This window comes from Mugil cephalus, chromosome 7 (assembly GCF_022458985.1).
Source record: "Mugil cephalus isolate CIBA_MC_2020 chromosome 7, CIBA_Mcephalus_1.1, whole genome shotgun sequence".
Taxonomy (NCBI): Eukaryota; Metazoa; Chordata; class Actinopteri; order Mugiliformes; family Mugilidae; genus Mugil; species Mugil cephalus.
In genome coordinates, this window is record NC_061776.1 from 2169949 (window position 1) to 2191467 (window position 21519).

The 21519-nt window shown below is 43.0% G+C and overlaps 1 protein-coding gene across 1 annotated transcript in view; it reads right to left on the bottom strand.

Annotated features, from left to right (window-relative positions):
• Positions 1–20960, bottom strand: part of basp1 (brain abundant, membrane attached signal protein 1) — a 44642-nt gene extending 23682 nt beyond the window's left edge. Inside the window, exon 1 of the mRNA XM_047590038.1 lies at positions 20800–20960. The gene's annotated coding sequence lies outside the window, so the exon portion shown is untranslated. The remainder of the gene's footprint in view (positions 1–20799) is intronic.
• Between the last annotated feature and the right edge of the window lie 559 nt (positions 20961–21519).

Consider the following 21519-nt stretch of genomic DNA (forward strand, 5'->3'; position numbering starts at 1 on the left):
AGATACAGTCTTTGTCCTTCATGTGACTCTGATGTCACATAGGAACATATTTAAGAGGTACCAATGCAGTTGAAAGGCCTTTTAACAGCAGAACATGCAAAGTAATGGAAGGTTTTCTACCAACACTGCATTCCAGCATCAGAACCTCATCCCTCCATGACACATGGGGGCGCTAATGTCCTGGTTTGGGCCTGTTCTGCTGCATCTGCTCATCATTGATGGACCAATGTGAATTCTACCAGTGAAATGTCACACCTTGTGTCTATGAGCTGAATTTGAAGAGGAACTGGGTCGTGCATCAAGACAACGAACCCGAGAACACCAGTGGTTCTCCAAAAAAAAAAACAAAAAAAAAAGAAGAACAAGATGGATGTTTAGGAACAGCCAAGTCAAAGTTCTGACCTTAATCCAATAGAAACGTCGTGGAAGGACCTGGAGCATCGCTTCATGAGAGGAAACCACCAACATTTTATCAAATTCCTCCGAGCTGCTGTAGACACTGATCAGCTGTTACCACCAACATTTAGCTACAAGGAGCTCACAGCAAAGACTGGAGACTAGAAAGACTTCACTGACTTTTACAACTCACAGATATGAACAAATGATTATTTTTCTTAAAATACACAAAAGGAAAAACATAATATTTCCATTTTATGTGTTTGCTCAGGTTCTCTTTGTCTACTTTCAGGGCTTGGTCCAGGTCCACATCTTTGCATCTTCTAATTTACTTAACTAAGTAACTTAACTCTGTTCTCAAAAACACGACACTCTAAAACATAAAGATAACTGAAGACAGAGAGAAGTTTTAGCCTAAAGGCTGCAGTCTGACCAAGGGCTTAATGACAAAAACCACGACCAGCAGAGAAAAGGTCGACAGGAATGGTGTTTAATGTCCACGAGAAACTGGAAATAAGGCAAATGAAGCGTAACACTGCGCTGCGTTCGTGGATGTTGGCCGTCAGCCTCCTACTAAATAAACTGAAAGCTTCACAGATATGAGCTTGGTTTGGTTTAAATGAATTCCATCATTTATTTTGGACACGAGCCAACAGAACTCCATCCGGTTTGTTGATGAATCTAAAAAGCTTCACATCCTCTGAGAATGAAAATGGATGAGTCATTAGATAAGACTCAATAAATCCTCTCGCATCTTCCTTGTCTTAGTGCAAAAACAAAAAACAAAAAAAAACGGGAAGTTATAAATAGTGGTCTCAAAACAACAACACAAAAAACATTTATTTACCTCCTAATCAAAATGATGTGCATGTTCCCACATCATTCCTCTAAAAATAGCAGCGCAGTCCCCACAGGACTCACATCCTCTGGGAAATCACGGGTCTCTGAGAATACAAAGTGGAGCGTGTCCACACTAAACAGAACATTTCCTCCTGAAGATGTTGTCACCAGCAGTGAATCGTTTCTAGAGAGACTCCTCCAAAATCCGTGAATCTCATGTTTCTTTACTCAGATTTTCAGGACACAACAACGAACCATCTCACAAACTGAATTCGGGTTCTTTGAGAACCAGTTCGCCAGTTGGTCATTTTATCCAGATCAGATCAGATCAGATCAGATCAGATCAGATCAGATCAGATCAGATCTGTCAGTATCAGAAACTGTGTTTTTTTTTGCAAAATCAAAGCAATATTTTTAGAAATTTCGATAAAGTTGCTACTGGAGCTATACTATAATTCTAGTCAAAATACGATAATTTCAAAGTATAATATTTCTTTATTTTATATCTGGCAGCACTGCAGCATAAAAGGAGGAGCTGGGGTGGAGGTGGGTTAATAAGCATGTTCGGAAATCCATAATTTATTTCCACCAGAATTACGACCAATCACGAAGCTGTTTGCAAAAATGGACGAGCCACAACTCAGGTCGACTCACGAACCAAAGTTGAATGCAGCACAGCAACAATATGATATCAATTACTCCTTGAATCGGAGCAATATTCAGGTGTGCCAGCATCATAACTCGGCTCTGAATGAGGCTGTGTTTCCTGTTCCTCCCGTTCTCTCGGCAGCTGATCCCCTCGCCCCTGGTTGATTGAACTCACCTGCTCTCCATCTAACCATCATCAGGCTTCATATAAAAACCTGGTCCCTGAGTCCTGTGTTTTCCCTGTGTTCCCTCTTTGTTCAGTCTCGTTCTGCAGTGATTTTGCAACACTTTAACTACTCCTGCATTCAGTCTAACCCCCTTTCACTGACATTTGCCAGTGGATGCTATCAGCTGATCAGTCTACCTGAACCACACTATGTTTTCAAACCCAGTGTGTTTCCTCAGAGCTCAGTCCTTCTTTTGCTTGATGCTGGATTAGAAGATCTTAGATGACTCTTAGTGTGTGGAGATAAAGCTGAAAGCTTTAGCCGACTTTCTTCTATATATATATATATATATATATACATATATATATATATATATATATATATATGTATCACATTCATCAGAGCAAATGTTTTTTCTAACATCATCCATTGCTCAGTCAAAGCTGGATGACTGGCAGGAAGTACGTCGTGTCCCGCCCACAGGAAAATGTCACAGCCTCATGTTGGTACACAAATACTGAGTAATTGTCTCTAAAGGGCAAGTGGACACAAGTGGAGGCTAGAAACCACATTAGCTTTTGGCTGAAATACATTATGCAACTGGAAGTATGTGTTAAAACGTAAAAAGAATATTCATTGTTGATATTATTAGCAAACCATAGACTATAAACCAGTAAGACACAACATTATGACCAACCTTCTTAATACTGTGCAGCTCTCCCTTGCGGTGACTCATCCACACCAGTGAACGTCAGTGTCATTTGCTTCACCATCCAGTGGTCACAATGTTATGACTGGTCTGTGCACATAAATACATTAAGCAACACGGCTGAGGTTTATTTTTTGCTGATATTGTGGAATAAATTTTCCAAAAGTCATAAGTTCCTGATTTAGCAACTGAACATAACATCTGTGACCAGGATTCATCCAGGACGAACTAGTTTAGTTATCACGTCTCAGTTCCTCTTGGGTAGCCACTCATGTCCTTGGACAGCTGATTTAGCAACTATTTGAAAACCAAAAGTCAGATTTGTTGATGTCTTTGTTCATCATCTGACCAGATATTACCAAATTAAGGCAATTTGCTGCATTAATGCACAGCCAGAATGTCTGTCATCCAAGAAGATTAGCAATGTACAAAGAACTAACAACTGACCTCGACATGAATCAAATCAGCCTTCAGAAATCAGCTGTTCAGTGCAAATACACAAATAAACAGCACATTTAGCATAATTTATTTATTTGACCAGTAGGGGGCACCAGGACACACTGACTGTATTGACTTTATAATATAATCTACTAAAGTTGATGAGGAAAACCTTGCTAACCATGTGATGTTTGACTTTTTATTTTATAGTAGCTCTGTTTTTGGTCTCCTCCACAGAAAACGTCTCTATAGTCTGAACCTTCCAATAAGTCAAGCATATCAGCAAAACTAGAATCTGGAAAGTTAAGATAAAGAAAGCTGCCATCAGACCTCATGTAGCTTTAAAGCCTTTTCAAAGGAAATTGTTAAAATATGCAGAAACACGAGCCTTCATAAATCAGTGATTCAGAGTCCACATCATCAGTGTAACTTAGTAAAATATTAGCGACTATTGAACCAAATATGCAGACGGTGATAATTAAAACACTGGGCTGCCCGCTGCCTTCTCCTTTGAGAGCAGCTCTGTGTGCTGCCAACCCCTCTGAATGTTTTCAGTCTGGCAACCCGCCCCTCCATCAACTAAATCATGCAATGCACTGCAGTCCACTCAATCTGTCAAAGGCGCTCTGAATCTTCTCAATTATTGGAGCTGCAAAGTGTAGCCAAAACGCTCTGGTGTTTTCATACCAGAGAGTCTGCCAGAGCAATTTATTTATAATACCAATTTATTAATATTGTCCCTTGGTTTCAAAAGGGACCAAACACAAAGGAAGTGCAAATCCTGAAGGATATTTACTGATGCCACTACTGAGAGCTGCTGAGATTCTTTCAGAGATGATAGCCATTATTTTATCCACATTATATGGTGTGTTTATGGGCGACGGATGTGTCACAGTTATGTTGTCATGTTTGCTTAAAGAAGTCATCGTTTCCATTGTGGTTATAATGAATGAATGCAGTTAGTGCCTGGGAATGCAACAATGTGTTCAGCTGAAAACACATAGAGATATTTAATGTACAATTGATAATAAAGATGGAGTTACTTTAACAAAGGACGGACCTGTTGTTTTTAATATGGCAACAATTTATAACACTGACCAATATGCCTTTTAAAGTTTCTGTTTCCAGGTCCAGCACCTAACCCTAACCCTAACCCTAGCCCTCTGTGGCTTCTGATACCAGCAGTTGAACAGCAGCAATGTTCTTACAGCTGAAGCGGTAACATATTTTTTGCAGCTGTTTCATTTGCTGTATTTGTTTTGCCAACGACAGCCGTAGCAGAAGGTTTGATGATTTACTGAAACCCGGGAACCCGTCGAGGCAACGTCTTCTAATTTGGTACAACCATTCTCTTGGACTCAAGGCTGAACTCATTAGAATTTAGTGGCTGTAGGTCAAAGGTCGAGGTTATTGTGACCTCATAAAATATGTTTTGATGACGATAACTGATGTTTTATACCCAAAAGGGTCAAAGGTCAGTTCACCGGGACATCATGATGTGTCACAGCCTGAGGAGACAGAGACTTGAACTGCAATGAGATACAGCCTTGTTTACTTTTTCTGTAACAATTTACCCTGGAATATTGCTCATCTGTAGTCTTAGTCACACTGACGGTACAGACCGTTCTTACTTCCTACCAGAGCGCATTGTCTGCTCCCTCCGTCGATTACGAGAAACAGTCTGCGTCCACACAATGACCAGTACTGTGTCTTACAGGAACAGCAATGTGTGTGTGTGTCATCTATCATCTGTTCTGTGTTGCCTTTGTTAATGTTAAATGTTTGAGGGCTTTCAGCTAATATAATGCAGCCTCCGGCGGCCATATTGGATGGTCTCAGTCTCAGCCTGTCTAAAAAATGGACGACATGTCTCTACATCTTCACATTGGTCAAACTGAGGATACGGGCGCCAACGTGTTGCTAGTTTGGAGGCGCTTCACTGAGCGAGTGTCATGGAAACTGTCAATCATTGTATGTCACATCATGTTTTTAAATTGTCAAAAAACTAAAATGAAGTGTCTGAAAAAAAGACTATCTGAACGTATATCTGCATTAAAAGTCTGTGAGTACAACGTATATGACATGTACTCTGCCCAAGTCCCATCCACTAACATGCAGATGAAAAAAAAAAAAAACATGGAATTGTTAGGCTTAAATACTAGAACCAGTCTTTAATCCTGTTGGCTCAGCTGCATTCAGACCAAAGCAAATCAAACAGAACAGGTCTTAAGTCACTGTGTAACAAGGATGCAAAGTTCCTGCAGTGCTAATAAAACATTTAGTTCAGTTTGTTCGTTCAGTTTGTTTTTCATTCTTAGCTGAGCTGGCCGATGTAAGCGAATGACACATCTCATTACTGGATTCCTTTGTTTATGTCGTCCACGCTGTTTCTTTTTTCTTTCCATCTGTTGCATGACAGTCTCCTGCGTCCTCTGTGCCAGGCCACACGGCAGCGGCAGCCATTTTGAGCGGAGAACGTGTGGTGTAAGATAAGCGGCCACAAAGTGCACGCGATAAAAAGCACAAAGGCAAAATGGACGCGGCGTGGATGCCTCGGCCCTCTCTGTCATTTCAAAGGGTCTCCTCCCAAACCGTTGTGACAGGCGACTCTATCTTCCTCTCCATCACAGGCTCCTGCCAATAATCCTTCCTCCCAACACACACCGAGGCCGCCGCCGCCCGGGCCTCAGATCCTCGCTGTTAAGACAGGAGGCTTCAAGTGCTGTCAAGCACTCGGTTTGTGTGCACTTTCAAAGGGATCGTGATCTCGTCTCTGCCTCTTTCATCACAGGCGCCGCTGAATTTAAATGAGAAAGCCCACCCGCCTGGCAGGCTGGACGCGTTTTTGACTCGGGACTGGCAAAAGAGCTGAGACTCACCAGCTAAATGCAAGGATTGATGTTTGACCAGGCAACCTGTGGAAAAGAAACTGTGTGTGTGGGGTGGACATTATGCAGCCTGGGTGTCCGCTTCACAGAGAATGACTCCAAGATAAAACCATTCATCCTCAATGCACTCCATGCTAACGCTGTAACACTGGTGGAAATGGATTTAAGTAATAAACGCACAACTCCTATTTGTGTTATTTAGTTAAGTGGACTGTGCCGTGGGGAGGAAGAAGGACTTGGTGTTCTCAGCTGTGTTTGCATGATTTCCATCATCTCCAGCAGCTTTTGTCCTTGGCATCATGTGATTACCTTCCCTTTTCAGTGGGGTATCGTGCACACATTAGACAACAGCACACAAAGGAATACCTGAAAATCCATGAGCAGGTGTTCAGTGTTAGCAAAGAGACGAGGAACAAACACGCGAGGAATTACAGGAATCTGCTTCTGAAAGTGGTCTAATTGATAATTCGGCTGATACAGGAACCTTTATAATTATTATTATTATTTTTGTTAATAATATTAAGCCCAGAGACTTGACGTTGTGTCGCAGATCACAGCGGCTGCGTCTGGTCTGAGATTCATCTCCTGTTGTAAAGAAAGTTCTTGTTCCTTGTTCCTTGTTCCTCCTACAAACCACCCACTCAGACGTCTCCTTTGTGTTCTCTGAGATCCACATTTATTAACTTCACCGTGAAACTCAAACACATCCCTGACCACTGACTCACAGAACAAAACCAATACACCAAAGCACCAGCGTAGCCCTCATAGACTGTATATAAAGTGGACACCAAAGCATGTGGAGCTCCCCCTGGTGGTTGGCTGCAAAATAGGTCACATAAGCTCCGCCTCCTCAATGTTTGCTGATGGGACTTGGTCCTAAACTAAAACACTAAAGTACACATCAAATAATGCATTTAATAGGTGGTTAATTCTGTCTTTCCATTCTTTGAGTTTTAGTCTTGTTTTAGTTATTTGACAATATAAAAACAGGACGTGATGTCATGATGATTGACAGTTCAGTGTGTATTCCAACATTTTCTTTGTAACTGGTAGAAGTAGAGTATTAACCAATCACCAGGGAGTGTAGAGGTTCCTCTGATAATTCTAGCGCCGGTTTGACCATATTTTCTGCAGTCTATGGTAGCCCTCTGCAGTGCAGGCTCAGCTCAGACCTGTTGCAGGATTATAAACTAATCTCAAGCACAAATGAACTACCAATGTTACTGTAACCTTGGAATGAGTACTAGAGTAAATGCCAGACAGGTAAGATGTTGGACTAGGGATATGTCTACTTCCTGCTTATCTGCTGTTTCCTGAAGCGACGTCTGCTGCAAATAATCTGCTCACATCACATCAGGGCCGAGGCTCCATTTGTCTACGGAAGCCACGGGGGATACGTTTCAGAGCAGAATATTTCTTTTCTCTGCTTCTTGCTTTCAGCTCGGCTTTTTAAAAGGCTCTATCTCTCATGTCAATCAATAGCACTGCAGCTTTAAGCCCACCGCTGTCCCTCCTCACCCTCCTCCTCCTCTCCATCTGCCTGCACGGGTCCCCGAGGCCCCCCCCCCGCCACCGCTCCCCGGCTTCCAGTCGGAGCCAGACTCGGTCCGACATCAATCAATATCTGCTCTGGTGAGCTGAGCGGGTTTTTCGAGAACGGGCCGGAGCTATTCCGATGGGAAATAGCTTTTATAAAACACAATCAGCTGTTTTGCATGTTCTGGCTCGTTAACTACAAACTGGAAGCATATTTACATGACGGGTTGTCATCAGACTTCTAATTTTTCAAGCGCATATTATTCGAAAAATATCCTGACACACAGCTAACAGAGCTGTCTGAGGTCCTGCACTGACTTTTCCTTTGACTTCAGATTTCAGTGTGTCCAGCGTTATAAATAGCACCAGGCCGAGTTTAATATAGAACACATATAGTAGGTAGGGGGTCCCTGATTAGTCCTGACTTCCTTCTGGGCCACTTTTCTTTCCCTGGAGCTCGACCTCAGCGCACAGGAAAACATAAAGCACCTTCCCTGGAATCATCTTTAATATCGACCATAAATCTGCCACATGGGAGATTTCCTCAGACGTTTAAAGTGGGCGGCGATGGGAGGGGGCGGCAGGGGGGAGCACGAGCGTAGCGTAAGCATAAAAACGGCTCTTGCAGACCAGCTGACCAGACAAGTAATAGTCACTCTGCAGTTCCCTCTTTCTGAGGTTCCGTCCTTTAGTTCCTGCTACGTTAAAGCTGTTTGAACTGCTCCTCTTACCACACAGAGAGAAACGATCTTTGTTCCTGCACCATGCATGTCGCACTCTTACTCATAGTTTAAACTGTGCAGTGAAGAAAAAAATCACAAAGTCATATTTGCTGTCAAAGACCATGCCTTAATGAATGCAAGGAAGTTTACTGGTGGGACAGGAAGTGAGGAAAATGGATGGAGGGATGGGAGGGGTCGAAGAAAAAAGATGAACGATGCTAGAGCTCCTTGTCCTTGTGGTCCTGGTGAATAAAGATGGAAGAGGAAGAGAGCGATGGGGTGGGAGGAGGCTGATAACTGAGTTAGGACAAAACCTTTATAAGGAGGAAATAGAATAACCTTCCAAAGCAAAGTCTGCACTGAACCCTGACCCCCAAACCCTTCCAACACCTCTGAGCTCCTGCAGCCGGGTACAACAAGCTGGAGCATATTATGCTCCTACATGTACTAGATAGGACAGTCCGTCCTCTGATTACTGCTACAAGTCAAACCCTGGTCATAACCCAGGCATTGGTAAGTTAGGGTTAGGCTTTAGGTGCAGACTGGTGCAAGCTGAATAACAAACTTCATTCTTGTGTGAAACTAGAATCAGTTTTTAGGTTTTGTGCTCGTGCTGCACGGAGCAACCTACAGTCAAAACCTATTAATATCCCTGAATGAGTTTAAAAAGATGCTGAAATCTGTTTGCACATGTTTTACTGGAGCATTTCTATTGTGCATCATCAGAACAGAAACTGAAATATTTTTCTGTTGCATTTAATATATTTGCTTGTTTATTTCTTTGCCTTATATTATCTGCGTCTTTTGCTGAGACACTGCAACACTTACATCTCACCTTGCAGAGCAATAAAGTTTTATTTTATCTTCTGTAATCTTTTACAGTGTGAATTGTAGACTTCCTCTTGCTACCAAAATGTCTCTGGGGCTAGCCGAGGGGAGGTGCTCGAGAAGTGTCTGATATATGAGCTGCACACTGCTTTTCACCAGAGCTCAAACGAAGAAAAAGGAAGCTGTGGTTGTGACCTTAAAATGCCACCAGAAACGAGACTATTCAAGTGCACGGACGCAGCAGTAAAAGTGGCTTCAGGCTGAGATCTAACAACACCAAAGCATCTATTTCTTACTAACGCATCCTCAGACTCAGACGTCCAGCCCGGCCTTGTTTGGCCCTCTCAGCGAAAGCGGATAAATGACCCCTGTCACCGGCTCGTCTGCGGCCCGCGGGCCAGAAACAGGCTCAGCGAGGCTGGGACGTTGGCAGGGGCGTCCCCTGGGCCCTGGGGACAGACGGGACAGCAGGCCTGGAGTCAGCGACGCTGTGTGGCAGGCCAGACGAGGAGACGGGAGAAAAAGTCGTCTCTAAACTCCAGCTCACCCTGAAAAAGAGCCACGGGAGGGAGGGAGGGAGGGAGGGGGGAGGGAGGGCCGAGACACACATCATCCAGCACCACGCGGGACGACACGGGACACACACTGTCTAGACGGACTCTAATCGGTCTTTCTGGGATCAACTGCACTGCAGCGGAGCAACTTAGAAAAGACTGGATGATCTAGATTTATTGGAATCGATGTATTTTTATTTAACTCATCCTGTCTTGATTTGATTATTGTTATTATATAAAACCATATTACTTTAAATTGTATTTGTTTTATTCATTTAACATTAATAAATATTACAAATTGCTTTATCCCTGCTTCCGAGACATCAGGTGGTTACGTCAGCAACCTGCATGTTAAAAAACCCCGATGACCTCACCACTGTCCCACACACTGCTGAGTGTTTCAGACAAGCCCTTCATTACATCTCGCACACAAATAAAAAAAGAAAAGTCCAGTGAGAATCTTTCTTGTCGTCAGTTTCTGTCGCGTTGATGGGAGCTGACTGAACTGGGACTGCGACGCTAACGCGAGAGGAGGCCGAGGACCTACAGGAGTGTAAACCCCCGTCTCATTATTTTCAGACGGTTTGAGATTCATGTTGGTTCTCCGTTTCCGAGACTTGGCAGTCCTTAAAGATTCACAGAGAAAAAAGAAAGGCGGCGAGGAAGGTGGAAGACGATGATGGTGGCTGAAGGCCGTTCGTCATTCAGACCAATGGATGAAATTGGTATTTTTCTGTGTTCTGATGCCTGAGGATCATGGATTCTAAACATGGTAAACGTGACCCTGTAGCCCTCCCTCTAGATCGCCCCCTAGGGCTGCAAGAACAAAGCACTTCAAACCAGGCAAAACTTTTTTTTATACCTTTTAACTTTTGTTCTGATATTTACCGTATGGTCATGCCGTGTGTGGGTGCATGCTGACTGAACGGCGTGATCCTACCGACACAGGCATTAAAATTAAAACCTCCCACAATGCCGAGCACGTGTGACGAATGTGACGAACGGTTCCTATGAGGACTTCCCCAGAGTTTGGCGCTTGAGTTTCTCATCACATATAAACTGTGGCGGGCCGTGCATTTTCCACCTAGGCCTTCAGTGCCCTCCAGCTTTATACACCAGAGTCACATATGTCAAATCCAGCAGAAACATCAACGTCGACCCAATAAAATGGCAAAAAAAGATGTAAATATAATTTATTTTACTCACCATTAAGAAACTATTTGGTTTTCCTCTGAGCCTGTGAGCCAGGGGTACTGCTTCTAGTTAATGGACTGAAAATGGCTGATAAATCCTTTTCTGTAGCTTCTGTAGCTGCCCGAATTTTCTTAACAATGTCCAGTTTTTCTTAAAAAGTCTGTCTTGAAAATGGCTTTGACAGTAAATCCTCAAAGAAATCCCTTTCTTCTCCTCCCTCAGCCATTATGGGGTGACAGTTAAATCAACACAACTATGTCTTTGCTCATCCAGCTCACAACAGATACAGTTTACTAGCTGTGGCTAGCTCACTCTCTGACTGTCCAATCAGAGAGTGTGAATATGCTGATGTCACCATACGCCTGCTAGCAGGTCCTGGTGCCCTCAACTCAAAATCTGATTGGTTAAAGCAACGGTCTGATCAACACTTTGTTTATGCTGCAGGACCTGCAGAACTGATTCTGAAGGCCTCCAGGCAGATTTCTTTGACCGTAGCAACACATCATGGCTGAAATGTGATTGGATAAGAGTTTTCTTTAATCAAAATACATATTTGAAAGCAGCACAACCAAGGGAAAAGAAAAGCTATGAAAGGAAGCAAACCTTAACCTTAAGGAATTATTTAATAGTGCTATTCAGATATTTTTTAGGCCAGCAGAGAAGGCCTTGTCGGCCTTAACGGCCCACTCAGTATAAATTATCTGAGTATGTAACAAGGTTTGGACTCTGGCTCTAAACTCCCATGTCCCAGTTTGACCAGTGGGAGGAAGTGTAGATGTGTTGTCCATTTTTTATACAGTCTATGCTAATGACGAACAAACAGACAGCACAAAATGAGGGGATGCTGTAGACTTTCTGCTTTCTTCCAATCGATACATCATGTTTCACAGAATGGATATCATGGATACACGTCGCTGCAGTGTCCACCAGGCTTTCTGGTGGGTATCAGTTGCACCGCCCACATTACAGCAGCCAGCAGATATGAATGTGAACTTAACACCGAGGGTTAACTCGCGCTGCACATTAGAATCAGGAGAATTCCTGCAGTTAATAATTGACACTGACACACACTATCAGACATGCCTCTGTGGACGTTATGACTGTTGATAAATGACACATATATATATTTTTTAGTTTTTAGAAGGATTTACTGTTCTGTGGCTGCTGTGTATATTCAGAGTGGAACTAAACCTGGAGCAACTGAGAAATAACATTCATTCATTGCCAGAGGTTTTATTTAACAAGCGATGTTTCTGCCTCTCTGGCAAACACAGGTGTTGATACAGCAGAAAATGTCTTCCTGATATTCTGTAATCTGTTCCACTTTCATAGCAATTACTTCACAACAGCAGCTCCCCGCTTTCTAGCCAAGTCTGAAATGAAACTGTTTGCCTATTAAAATCTCATAACTATCAAAATGTTATCACTGTCTGCTACGCCTTTTACAAGGAACTCAGTCTCCTCCGCTGATAAGAGGACAGGTTTGTCCCTTTATCTGCCCTCGCCAAATGATTTCACACCCACAAGGACGGCCAAGAGAGTGAGTGAGTGGATTTGGGATTCGGCGGAGAGTGGGCCGAGATTGCGGAGTTCATTCCCGCCCGGTCGGGGTACATATCAGATAATGTTGTCGCTTTCAGTTTGAGCTGTAATTTCCTGGAAGACGAGGCGCGATGTGACAGATGGCGCTCACGGTGACAGAGCTGCCGAGGACGAGGACGCGTTGCACTGCCGTCAAACCTCCGGAGGGACCGGAGTGGCGGGGACACGAGGAGGCGGAGGAGGAGGAAGCCGCTGGCCGCCACTTCAACTTTAATTTTCTTGCACTTTTGCAGCAGAAACACTGCCTGCGTCAAACGAACCCCTGGTCAAGGACATGAGTTTACATGAGTGTTGACACTGAGCTCTTAACTTATAAATGTGATGTTGTGATAGCGTGAGTAAATCATCAGCACAGCACAGATTTTATACAGCTAAGATGTTAGCGCACAGTTACATGCTGAGACATCCAGTGACCTGAAAACAGCTGCCTCCTGCTGGAAGTGGAAGTCACACTGAACCGTGGAGAACGAAAGCTGCAGAAACAAAAGTTTCTTCAAACTCATTAGCTCCAAAAAACAATAATTTTCCACTTCTTTATGTTACATACATAATCATTAATGTCAACACTTTGATTAATGCAGGTTTTGAATTATACAGTAATGTAGTATTTTATCAACTCCTAAACTCTGTAACAGCTGCAACAGCTGGTTATTTTTCCAATTAGTGGATGAAGCCATCGGTTATTTATTTTAATAAAGATGCCCATGCGCAATGTGTCGCTTTGATGAATTACATATATTATATGTTTTTAGTGCACACTGGCATTTGTTCTAATTTTAATTTTATTTTTCTATAATTGATATGGATATGGTATTACTTAATATCACACATTTTTAATAAAACTATCCCATTTGGAGAAAAATTAACTGGTACATAAATATATGGTAATTGATGTTTTTATTCATTTCTATACTGTGCACAATAGTAAACATTGATGAAACACACCTACATAACCAAGAGTAGTCAAGAATAGATGGTATAAGTTATATTTTCCACCCAGTTTCCATTGGAAGTGTAAAATAAATTATTTGGTATATCACCATTAGCATTGTCATTAGCATCAGACGGACTAGGACACAACGCCGACTAAAGTCACTAGAATGGCCCCTAATACCATCAACAATCTCCTTGTTTTTGAGGTTGGACGAACCCACGTGAACTGGGGACTAAACAGTGAGATTCTTTAACATATTTCATGTAATTTGACATTTACATAATCTGTGTACACCGCCACCATTTCATTTTATCTGCTCTGTGACTAAACCAGCAACAAAAATAAACTTTTCATGAATGTTTTTAGTCATTTAACACACTCATCATGTTTCCTTTTACAGGAAGATGAAACATCCAACTTCCGCATTCTTGACAGGGCCAGCGTGCTGCAGAGAGGTTATCAAACCCAGCCACACACAGTCTGAAGGCCTTATCACCTTTCAAAGCATGAAACAGCAACTAATTCTGGTTTCGCTGCAGCTCATTGACTCTGTAAAGACAACCAAACAATCTACATTTATACCTTCATGTCTTTGAACAGCTCTGTCAGACAACATGAAACAGCTGGCTGCTAACAGTAGCTACTCTCCAAGAAATGTACTATGTGAAACCATGATCTCCTGAAACAGCTGTTCCTGTGTTATAATTAGAACAGCAAGGAATAACCATTTATTTATCATGGACAGATAAACACATGGAAAAGCAGCAAACCTGTGGCTACGGTATGTCACCGTGAAGCCACTTTTGATGTCATTTTAATTGCAAGTACAGTAAAGTAGGGCTGCACAAATATGGCCAAAATGATAATAATCATGATTATTTTGATAAATATAGTAATCGCGATTATTAATCGCGATTATTAATCACAATTATTACATCTGTATTTTTATTGCACTACTTTTAAACAAACAATATTCAAACAGTTTTCAGTGTAAGAATGAAAGTTTAAATTAGAAAAAAATGCTTAATAATGACAAACAAAATTTACACAAACGGTTGTCTTTGTTGCCGATGGACACGGACGTGGATCGTTAGCTTTGGCCTTCATGCATTCCTCGTACTTCTAGTGTGATGTTTCTTTTAGATGACTGAAGCAATTAGTTGTGTTACCCTGCAGGGCAGACACAGCTCTGCAGCACTTTTTGCATATAACTTGTTCTTGTTTCACATCACTCGCCCTAAATCCAAAACAACTCCATGATGACTTGCTCTCATCTGTACACCGGGTAACTTGAGGCTCCAACATGCGCTTGCTTCGTATTTAGGCAGATTAATGAAGCCTGAGCCATGTGTTCGCCCCCTGGTGGTTGACTGAATACTGGTTGAGAAACTGCTCGATTAGATACACAGCAGACCTCGCATTTTAAATAAAAATGTTGTCGACGATCACATTGATTTAATAGTGGCAGCCAAAATCGTGATCACTAATTAGCCACTTCTGATTAATCGAATTAAAATTTGATTAATCGTGCAGCCCTACAGTACAGCATCACATGAAGGAGCAAACACATAACAGCCAGTATTTCTTGAGATGCACATGTTTACAGATGAGCAGATTTTAAGTGCTGGAAGCTGTTAAAAGTCCTAATTAGGAGTTGTGCAGCAGTAGTAGAAACGGTGGCAGTCAAGCGCACAGCAAGGAGCAGTGATTAGGGTTCCTGTTAAAGAAAATACAAATGCTGTTATGTGGCAAATGAGCGAGAGCAGTAGCAGCGTGTTGTCAGCTTCAGGTGATCTGAGTGGCAGCTAACAGAGAAGAGCCTTGCTGACTTAAGTACATGGTCATGATCGAAAAGGGGATAAGAGACAGATGTAAAAAGGGACACCATGAGGAAAGACTTGGAACGACTCCAAGGACTAGATTTAAGCCTTTCCGATTTTCATGTCCTGATTTGGCAAATCTGGTAAAGCCCTAGTTGCAGATTTAAGACCCAGTCAGCTGAAAAACCCGCTTCACTATTGCATGACTGCTGCCAACCACCTGCACAACCTTCAGCCAGGTAATTTTATATGTACATGGCTCAGGGCCAAAGCAATGGAGACACACAAATATAGTTAAATATACTTTTTGGATGGGACAGTGCAACCAAATGTCTCAGCTAGGTATCAGGTTTCGGGAGGTCGGTATCAAGGCCCATCCAGGCTTTTCTATTTTCTATTTACCTAATTCTGATAGCACTGACACTTCTTCTTCTCTTTTAACAGTGGTTGGCTGGTGTCAAAGCTTGGACGTTACAGATTTTGATATCAAAAGATCAGATCAGAGGGCAAACAAAGATCTGGACATCTCTATGCCAAATTCACCTAATTTTGAGGCAACAATCAATGATAGCAACTGATATGGTTCATCGACATAGAGCGCAAGGTAAAGAGAGCCAGCTCCACACTACTTTAACTATGACTGAAAAAAAAAAAAATTTATTGGACTGAATCCAGTCGACTCCAGGAGAAGACAAGGAAAGACTTTAGGAAGCTACAAGGGACCAACTTTAGGAATTTAACATCACATCAGGACTTGAGATTAAAATATCAGTATTAGATCGAGGGGCAAATGAACTCAACTGGGACATGTCTGGTATTCACATTAATAGTAATCACGCTAGAGGATGCTGGGCTCCAAAAAGCTAAGTATCGTAGCCAGCGTCAGCAGGTTTATATCCTCTCATATGTAACAGACACCTGTGCAAACAACACGCAGTAATCAATAGCCTGGATATTTATCCTGCATACAGGGACATGATTAACTAGATTTCTCTGTGTGTCATGTGAACGCCACGTATTGACTCAAGCTTAATGCTGGGATAAAGGCGCTCGTGTAGACGACTATTTCAGAGGTTGGAGAAGCAGCTGTGGGAGTGTGACGTCACTGGTTCCATCCCAACTTTGCCGCGAGCAAAGCACCAGAGTTGCCAGATACAGCTGTTCAGAGACCACCAGAACACACACACTGAGATTTAGTTCAGTACTTTAACAGCGCAGACTGCTTATGCTACTGTAGATCCTCAAAGGTCCTGTGATGAGCTTCTCTACTCGACAACTCCACCAAACACTAACTGTCGTGTGAAGACAGACCAATGACAACACAGTGGACTTCATCCTCTTCACAGACACACAGTTGGTGAGACCCCACCTTTGCAGAACAGACTATTCTGTCGGCAGCAGATTTAATGACTGAGCCGCTTAAGTACACTTTGGTTTTGTTTCTTATCAGCAGCATTAAAAAGTTGAACCTAAAAATGAACCTAATCCAGATTTTGTTCCCTTGTCCAATTGTTTTTTTTATTTATTTATTTTTTTTAATGCAATTCAGCCAATTAGGCATGAAAATGACGTGTGAACCGGTTCCCTTACATGTACTTATGTGTGCACATGAACACATGGTAAATTAAGCTGATTTAGCAGCCATTTAAATATCACTGTAATGAGGACTGGTTTTCTTTTTTCCAAAGACATTTTGATTTGAAAATTCAAGATACTGATTAGAGATTGACTGATATGTTTTTTTAGCGCTGATACAGATTTTTTTTTAGATCAGTTGACGGCCTATACGTGCTACTGATTCTTCTGAGCCGATATCTGGAGCCGATTCTGCTTTTTCTACCTCCATTTACATGATAAAAATGACACAGTGATATAGGGTATTGTCGAGGACCTCGGGATACAATATGTATCACGATACTTGAGTCACGATACGATACTTTATGATATTGTGACATATTTCAATATTCTGCATAATTCACTGAGAAATTTTAAATGCAGCTTAAAATACACATTGTATATATATATACAACAGATACGATATATTGCCATGTCGGTATTTTCTTCCTACTCCTACAATGATAACCACTGTTACAAGTCTCAATTTAACCAAATGCATAAACATGTGTTGAACTCAAAGAATATTTAATGCTCTTATGCATATAAAATACACCATTTAAAGAGGTGGGGCATTTTCCAGCTGCCAGGTGCTGCCACATTCTGCTAATGGGGAAGGGGCAATGTATGGGCTGCACAGGTCTGCAGCGTCTCCAGCAGGACAGGGATGTCTGTGGATGCGTCTGTCGGTCAATCTCTAATACCGATTCATAAAACTCCTAGGATTGATTTCCTTTTTTTAAATTCATGGTATTTCTTAGGTCCTCTGGTTAGAAATTTCACTGCAACAGAATTAGTCCACGCTTCAAAAACACGACAGAAAGTCCAACTCTGAGAGCAGCGTCACATCTGAAAGTTGATCTAAGTATGACGAGAGAGTAGAAACATGAAGGAGAGGGAATTGCCACAAATCTCTACCAAGAAAACCCTGATATTTATGCAGTCAGCCACAACATTATGACCACTGAGAGGAGAGATAATGTGATAATTCGGTGTTCTACTGGGAAACTTTATTTATAGGGCACTTTTTTGATACATAAAAGACGCAACACAAAAAACCCCCTCAGAAGGCCACCGTTTATTCTCGGATGAGTCACCACAAGAGAAACCTACACAAATATCAGAAAGGTGGTCATAATGTTATGCCTGATCTAAGACAAAGAAAATACTAAAATGTGACTAAGACTAATAAACATTTATTTCATCTGAAGACTGAGACTAAATCAAGCTTCGTCTCCTGGTCTCCGTCCTCGCGGTGTGACATGGATCCGTTTCACTTGTCCTCCTTTCATCATAAACCCAGATCCGTGGACCAGTTCCCACACGGGGACATAAAACCCGCGAGCTGCCGTCCTCCCTGACGACGCTCTCACACACTCAGCGATGAGTCACCGCTCGTCTCCGTCCGGCGAAAATGAATGAATGAATGAACAGGGGTCTGGGACGGATTCATGACAGCCAATCAGAGGCTACTACTACAGCTCCCCCAGTTACCATGGCGATTTTACAAAGCGCCTGGACGAGGAGGCCGACGGCGCCAATGCAAAATTAAGGGATCTCTCAGTATTTTGATGATAGTCACAGTGACAGGTGTCAGTCAGTCGTCCCAGCGATGGATCGGCCAATCAGATGATGTCATGTAACATGATGTCATATAATATTTACATATTGATGAGTCAATATTCTCCAGAGCTGTCACACAGGGAACTATGGAAACATTGTAGGTTTACAACGAACTAGACACGAGGAAGCTCAATGCTGATTTGAATAGACCGGAATAAACACACAAGGGTTTTTGTGTAGGACACAAATAACATTGCATGATATTACAGGATACTGCCTGTGTCAGAAGTAAAACCTTTGTGCTTCTCCTGTTCGTGGTTTTGACTTTTAAACATTCCCTGATTCTGTTTCTTCCCTGATCTGATTTGTTTGTCCCTCCGCTGATCGTCCCGTTGGTTTCTCAGTGCGTAGACACCGATCAGGCATAACATTATGACCACCTTCCTAATAATGGTGCAGGTCTCCCTCGTGGTGACTCATCAGAGGATGGACATGGGCCTTCTGACGGTGCTCTGGTCCAGGTGGAGGCTACATGTCTAACTAACATGCACACAAATAAATACCAGGTCCTAAACTTTCCCAGCAAAACAACTGAATCGTCACAAGATGGTTTAAATGTTATTCACTTCTCTACTACAGTGGTCATAATGTTGTGGCTGATCAGTGTACACATCATAAAATAGAAATCATCCTTCTATCCTCCAGGCTCTTGTGCATCACTGCATATCGTGACCAGTTCCTGTCGCCTTCACGTCGCCGGCTCTTCTTTCAAACGTGAATCTGATCTGAACTCAACCATGAGACTGAAGGAGACGTTTATTCTAATTAACAGCTGATTAATCATCCGACAGACAGAAAATCTAATCAGAAATGATAAAAACTCCAGCCAAACTCAGGCACGGAGAGCAGACGTGATGTGACGGAGAATCTCTGTCACTTCTGGATAATAAAGCCTCCAGTGATGAACTGATTATTGTAATTAATTGACTTTTCATTCAAATACTCAATAAATGGATTAAACGGGGAATTATTCTCAGCGCGGCAGCATCGCTCTGATCTCTGACTCCCACACACACACACACACACAGCGTCACCGCTCACACACACACACACACACACACAAACACACACACACAAAGAAACACACTTTGCTTCTACGATCCGATTTAAAATTCAGCAATGAACAAATTAAGCAGGAATTAAAAAGGAAAAACCATCTTCCTCCTCCTCCTCCGCCTCTTCTCCATCCTATTGATAACCAAGGTGGCATCTCTCCCATCCACACCCTACACCCAGTGCGCATGCGCGCCGCGGCAAACAAAGGACCCGGGCAATTAAGCGACAGGCGACGAATAATAAAGTTTGGAATCACATCCGCACGGACGCTGCGGAGACACGGGAGCCGGGGGAGAGGATGAAGTTTAGGGAGGAGAGGAGGGAATAACAGGTGCGCCTTCACGCGGTTCTCCATCACCCACCTCCTCCTCCTCCTCCTCCTCCTCCCCCCTCCTCCTTTTCCTCCTACATCCTACTCCTTTTGTTTTATTATTTTTTTCCCCCTCCTTCTCCTCGACGCCATAAAAAGCAAATCAGAGATCAATAATTGATCGGACCTTTGACTGAATGTGGTCGGAGGCGCTGGGAGACCGTGAGGCGGTGTCACACCTCCACAGGACAAAGAGGTGGAGCGGAGCCGGACAGGAGCCTGCTCGTCTCTGGACGTTCAACTGTTTACTGGCTGCAAATTAGGAGGAAAATAGACGCTCACCCCCTTCCTCCCCCCTCCTCCTCCCCCATTCTCCCCCCTCCTCTCCCCTCCTCTCCCGTCTAGCGGCCCTGAGGAGATGATTTAATCGAAAATGATTTGAATCGATAAATAATCGAAGAGTGAGACGCGGCCGTGCGACACGTGCATGTGCGTGTCTTTCTTTTCTTTTTATTTTATTTTATTTTTTTAAATAAAAGTGGCAAAATCGAGACTCGGCGTGTGAGCGCGCGTTCCTCCAGACTGTACACACCCCTTTTTTTTAAAGGCTCGTTCGCGTTTGGATAAAAGGAGGACGGGAGAAAAACTGAATTCGAGACTTTACTCAGTTTCCAAACTCTCATTTTCATCAAATTCATCTTTTTTTCCCCATTAAATCTCCCAAACCTTTTGTCTCATTTCCTACATTCCGCCCCCTCCTCATGCAGCGTGCGCCCTGCGCGCCTCCCCAAATGGAGACATGGAAAAAGACAAAAGGAATAAAAAATAAAAAATAAAATAAAAACACGCAAAAGCCTCCATAAATGGCTGTTTTTCGGCAGAGAGAAGGAGGAGGGCTGAGGGGAGTGTGCGGCTCTTACCGTGTACGCTCTTGTCCCGACGCTCCCTCTGCTCTTTCCTCGCAGGTTCAAGTAGCGGCTGCTGGATTTTTTTGCGGCTCCTCCTGCGCGCCCAGCGGCTTGTGCCTGCTGCACGGAACGGCTCGGCTCGGCGATCCTCCGCCTGCGCGCACACGCACCCGTGCTCGGCGTGCACGCGCGGGCGTCGTGCACGCCGAGCCGAGGCAGGAATAACCAAAAGTGTGTTCGCTCTAGAGGGGAAACAGTGTTTAGGCGACAAGCTTTACATTTACACACATGTGACATTATGATAAAGGTGTTGCGTTTGCGTACAGTCTTGTTTATTCCACATCCAGTGGCACTTTAAGGTAATTTATCTGTGACATAACCTATAGGATTCTAATAATATAAGCTGTTTTTTATCGTAAATGTCTCCAAAGAGGAAGTTTCTGGCAGCAGAAGGTGCCACGGAGACGGGAAGGTTTCCTGCATTCAGGATTTTCTTGGTAGCAAATATTTACTCAGATCTTGTTGCGCACTGGAGGGGAATGTAAATTCTGTCAGCCGCTCGTTTCAGTGGAATCAACTCTTCCATTCTGTGGTTGTGTCTCCGGGTTTGTTGCCTGAGCGCGCCCCCTGCCGGCCACCACAGACCCCGTCCCTGTGTCTGAGAGTTCAGAGGGACCTGTTGGTTAAGACGGACGCACTTGTTGAAATAGTGGACTGATTATCTATCTATCT